This window comes from Cervus canadensis, chromosome 7, assembly GCF_019320065.1.
Source record: "Cervus canadensis isolate Bull #8, Minnesota chromosome 7, ASM1932006v1, whole genome shotgun sequence".
Lineage (NCBI taxonomy): Eukaryota > Metazoa > Chordata > Mammalia > Artiodactyla > Cervidae > Cervus > Cervus canadensis.
Window position 1 is genome coordinate 76,666,852 of NC_057392.1, and position 4,147 is coordinate 76,670,998.

At 43.9% G+C, this 4,147-nt stretch overlaps 1 pseudogene; it reads left to right on the forward strand.

Annotated features, from left to right (window-relative positions):
* Window positions 1-1,378: 1,378 nt before the first annotated feature.
* LOC122444764 lies at window positions 1,379-2,074 on the forward strand (annotated as a pseudogene).
* Window positions 2,075-4,147: the final 2,073 nt, after the last annotated feature.

Here is a 4,147-nt window from a genome sequence, read left to right on the forward strand (position 1 = left end):
CGTGATTCCTGCATGTACAGTCTCACTATCAAGTTGATATCCTTATAAATAAAAATGATCTGGTGAACTCTGAGACTTCACCCTGGTGATTCAGATAGTGCTGAGGACCTTATTCATGACTATATTGGGCATGAAATTGTTATTTACTGCTTAAAACATATGATAGGCTAAACTCCAGATATTTATGCTTTCATGCAAAGAGCATGGCCTTTGGAGATAGAAATCTCTAGCTCTTTCACTGCCTGTGTCATTGAACCTTGCCTTCCACACCTGTAACTCTGGAGCAGTGTTCATTTTTCAGGGGGAGGGGGTAAAATAAAATAATGAGATAAGAGTAGCACAGTGTTTTGTACAAGGCTTAGTATATGTGAACTCCCTTCATTTTCTCTTCTTTACTGGAAACTATTTTTATTCCATAATGCCAGCTGTTTTATATTACTTCAGCAATTTGCTCCAATAACTCTCCCAGGATGTTATTATATTAAAGTGTCTTATCTTTGAGGTCATTGTTTGTGGGAACTAGTTTTTAAATATAAATTCCTTTTTCCTTAAGATTAAGGTAACTAGAACACAACCTGAAATATTCAAAATATTTCAAGTAATGAAATTTATTTCAATCAATAAATTATTTTTTATAAAAAGCAACCTAGATTTACATAACATTGTACATTTTCAGTTATTAAATGATTTTTATGATCATATTTCTCTGTTTTGCATGCTCTTTTTTCTGTGTTACATGACTTTTAGTCATTATCCTTTGCAGATTTATCTTCTTTTGGTGGTTTTTCTTAAAATTCTTTTTCTGTTAGTGGCCTTGAAAGAGAAATGTAGGCTCATGACATTTCAAAAGCAATTCACTTGGGCTTGTTGGCATTAACTTGAGTGTTGATGTTGTTGCAAGAGTAGGACAGATATTCTTCAAACAAATAGCATATACTCCCTCTGTTTATTGCACAAAGTGACCAACAGAATACTCAAAATATAATCTAATCTGATTTAATTGCAAACTCTTTATTTCCTGCTGATTGTAGGAAATAAATTTAGATGTTAACTACTACAACAAAACATATATAAAATGAGATTATTTAAATTTATACCTTCCTACATCCAGCTTTATTTTTTGTTTCTTTTCTTTCGTTTGTTTGTATCCTACAGCTGACCTTGAAACCAAGAAAAATTATGATTTAAGGAAGTAAATATATTTTTGGGTAATGGGATTCCATTCTTGATTTCTGGAATTATACTTTAGGGACAAGAGGTAGCTCTGTGTGATTAAAAGTCTGTCATTAATGCTGCAAGGGGAAGACCAGAGTCTGACACCAAAACAGTTCAATTAGCTTTAGCAGAAGAGAAATGGAGGAGCCATAGCACATTAAGGATGAATTCAGGAAGACCCGAGACCATGGGGAACTTGCCTGCTCTCTACACTATTTTCCAAGGAGAGGTTGCTAAGTCACAGACTATGGAGCCATTATCAAAATTCCAGGCTGTTGGAAGCAAGGTCTGGTTGAACTCACATGTCATCCTATTGCTGCGTGGATAAGCCCTCTGAGATAGTAGATGTTGGAGACAAAGTGTGGGTGAAGCTCATTGGCTGAGAGACAAAAAATGATAGGATAAAATTACCCTTCTCCATGAAGGTTGTCAACTAAGGGACTGGGAAGGACCTTGATCCCAACAATGTTATCATTGAGCAAGAAGAGAGGCAGAGGCGGTCCTTCCAGGATTACACTGGGCAGAAGATCACCTTTGAGGCTGTCCTGAACACTGCCTTCAAGAAGTGTGGCTGTAAAGGCTACTTTGCAAAGGATTACTTCATGCAACCAGGTGGGGCCAAGTACTCTCCTATGAGGAAGAGGAGAAGGAAAAGGCAAAGTCAGCAGAGTTTGAAAAGCCCGACCCCACGAGAAATTCTTCTAGAAAAAGAAAGGAGAAAAATAAACATAGAGACAGGAAGTCATCTGACTCTGACAGCTCAGACTCTGAGAGTGATACAGGCAAGAGGACAAGGCAGACATCAAAGGACAGCAAGTCAGCAAAGAAGAAGACAAAGAAGAAGAGGCCCAAGGAGTGAGAGTGCAGAGTAGAGGGGGTGGTTGACAGAAGGAACCAGGAGCCTGTAGTTTGAAACCCTGGCTCCTAGAAAGACTCAGAAGTGAGAATATGGCCTCCCCCCACCCTTCTCTCCCATGGGAGATCGCATCTCTAGTGCCACAGGCAGGTTTAGGAGTTAGGTATCAAAAGCATCTGCCTGAACGAATTGTTTCCTTATCACTCTTGGTCCCTTTGCAAGTGACCCCTGCAGCTCACCCATTCATTCACCCAATTTCATTCAGCAGGAGGTCTTATTTCCCTCACCAGCTGCCACTTCCAGAGCCAGATTCCTGTACAGGAGTCCAGGCTAGAGCCGCAGGGACTGCTGTAGGGGTGAGTCTGGCTGTAGTTGGACAGAGTGATTGGCCTACCGATCCTGGCCTGACTGGTGGATGGTCTCTGCTGCATCCAGCACAGGGGTGGAGGGAGACCGGCAGTATGAGAGAGAAGATGGTAAGAAGTGGCGCTCACTTTTTCCATTCCCCTGAGATGATTCTGCTATGTTAGAAGTGACAGCTGGTGGTCACAGCCAGGAAACCTCTGTTTGCAGTGACTTAGCTTGTTTGGGACTTTCCATCAGACCACTGAACCAGGCATCTCAAACCAAAAGCATTGGTTTACTTTGTATTTACTTCAGTGTGAGTCAATTGGTTCCATTTCAGGTTTCTGCTTAAATTCCTGGTACTTAAAAAAAAAAAAAAAAAGGGAGAAAACTCTCATTATTTGGTCCATGTCAATAGATTTGACTGTTAGTATCTCTCCTCTGTGTAAGCTGTGCATGCAGTTGTTTCTGATGTTATCCCAGTTATATCTGACCAATATCCATAGTCTTTCTAATCTATAAAATGCTCAGATAGTAATCCTCTTATTCAATGTCTGCTCCCTTTTGTACATTTCAGTTACCCTAACTGCAAAATTTAATGTAATTGTTAGTAGACATCAGTGGGCATATTAGCAGTAGAATGACAGAACTGAGGTAAAGAAAAAGGGCTGGTGATCCAGAAAGTATATAAGCATCTTTATAAAGAACAGAGATATAGAAACAAACCCTCTTGTCTTGTTGGAGGACCACTGAGACCAACAGAATGCCAGTAAGAATCTTGGATTCCACTCATAAAGAGCCTATGTACACTGGCACCCCAGGAAGGGTAGAGAGAGGTCACTGTCCAATCACACACCTTAGCCTAAGCCAAGTTAATGCTCAGGCCCTGCTTACTCCACATCACACCGCGGCACTGGATCTAGGGTAGCCATAATTGGGGCAGAGACTCAACAGTGAACCTCAGAGGTGATCCAGTTGTAGAACAAATTTTAGGTGGGGTGGCAGAGGGCACAGAGGATCCAGGCTACCTCACTGAAATCCTCAGCCCATATATGCACCTGCTGGAACATGCAGGGTCTGGGTGCTGAGCCCTGGGCTTCAGAGGACTGGGATTGCGTGCAGAAAGAACCTGAAGTGGTCCACAAGGGGTTGGATAGGGCGTGGCGGGGAGGTGTACATGGAGGAAGCACGGCCCCATCACAGAAGCAGTGTCCTCACTAAGGCATGCAAAGAGGGAGGGCCAGGGCCCACCCTAGCAGCCTCCCGTCTGGCGTGCTCACAGTACAGCGGGCATGTACTGCCATTGAAATCCCACTATTAAGGCACATGCGAGGGAAGGCTAGACCCACCATAGCTGCCTCGTTATTGTCGCTGCCTCTGTGAGCTCTGCCAGTAAGACGACAGGGCCTCCAGTGTCTGGGCCGGGTCCAGCCTCAGCATCTGTGGGCTTTGCGGGAGTGTGCATACAGAAGCAGGGCCAGGGTCTGGGTGGCTTCCAGTGCTCCCGCAGCAGGTCCAGGTACTGTTCTGGGTTCCTGACTTCTTCAGAGGATCCGTGCTGGCACCTTTGTGAACACAGCAACCTGAGGGACACCTGGCAGATCGCCTGCATTTCAGCCGCCGAGCTGGGGCCAACGGCAGTGCCAACAACAGTGCCAACAAGAGTGTACTTGGTGAGGCGTGCAGACTGGAGCACTCCCAGCGTGGGAGTGCTCCAGTCCCACCCATCTC